Source organism: Chanodichthys erythropterus, chromosome 3, assembly GCF_024489055.1.
Source record: "Chanodichthys erythropterus isolate Z2021 chromosome 3, ASM2448905v1, whole genome shotgun sequence".
NCBI lineage: Eukaryota > Metazoa > Chordata > Actinopteri > Cypriniformes > Xenocyprididae > Chanodichthys > Chanodichthys erythropterus.
The window spans coordinates 40,167,231-40,168,646 of NC_090223.1; positions in this window are offsets into that span (position 1 = coordinate 40,167,231).

Consider the following 1,416-nt stretch of genomic DNA (forward strand, 5'->3'; position numbering starts at 1 on the left):
CAAAGGGGCATTAAGTCACAAAAGTTCAGACTCGCAGAAAGACCTGAGTGTTTAGGGTGCCATTTGGGACAAGGCCATAGAGTGTGTGTGTGTGTGGGGGGGGGTTATCATGGATTTACTGTGGTAACACTAACTGTAAGTGTGGTATTTTGTCAGAAATGTAGGTTTGGCCAAATTGCAGACAATTTTTTGTCATAAACTTGGAATTTTGTGCATTCGTATATATATTAAATGTGTTTATAGACTAAATACCATAAAGCCATTCTAGATAAAGAAACAAAACAACATATAAACAACATTATATATATATATATATATATAAATATATATATATTAGAAAAGGAACCGGCCCCCAGATGTCCACAACATCAAATCTGGCCCCTTTTTTAAAAAAGTTTTTCGGCACCCCTGCTTTTAGCATCTCATGCAAAAGTGCCATTTTTTGAAGATGCCATATCAATTTAAAAGTCTCAAGACCCTGCGTTTTTCTCCATCCCACTGTGTGCGGCATTATTATATCAAATTATTATCCAGGTCTTCTGGGAAACATCCCTGTGGTTTTAGGAATTTTTGCATCGAAATGTATTAATTGTTTGCTATGGCTCTGATTTTCTCTGAGGTTAGTTGAAAATTCAGTTTGGAAGTAAGCAGTTTGACAGCATTTCACTCGGTTCAAGGGCCTGAAAAGATGCTAATTGGGATATCAAAGTGAATGGGCTGTCCCCTGGTGTTTGGGAAAAAGCCAGCCAGATGTTAAGCTAGCCTTTTTTTTTAGTGAGAGAGACCTTCGCTTGTTTATGCAGCCCAATAAACCTTGTTAAATGGGATCACTGATTGCAGTGGGGAGTAGGATGTGTGCGTGTGCGTGTGCGCGTGTGTATTTTCGAGGCTGCAATAGTCAGACACCCACAATGTACCTGTGCATAGGGGTAGGGTGACAGCTTGCTTGAGACTACTGGGTGGAGACAGATGCGAACCCCACCTTGTTTTCCCTCATCCAGATGCTCTGTCAACCTCTCTAATTCTCATTGACTTGGAAATACTATGAAGTTTTGGGGTCATGGAGTTTACGTACCTTGGTGATCTGCTCATCTAATTAGAATTTTAGATGACATTTGTAGAATTAATTATTCGGTGTACCAGTTTAAAAGGTTCCAATCAAGCTTTTTCAATTTAAATAAGTATAAAACAAAACTAAGTGTTTTAAAAGTAAAAAAAATAAAATGAAATACAATTATGCTAACACTTTAGTTTAGGGTCCAATTCTCACTATTAACTAGTTGCTTATTCAATATCAAGGCAAGGCAAGGCATGGTTTATTTTATGGTTATGCTTTGTTTCTTTGCTCTGTTTGTTTTGCCATGTGTTTTGTGTCATGTGATTTCCGATTGCCCTCATGTGATCATGTCATGTGCT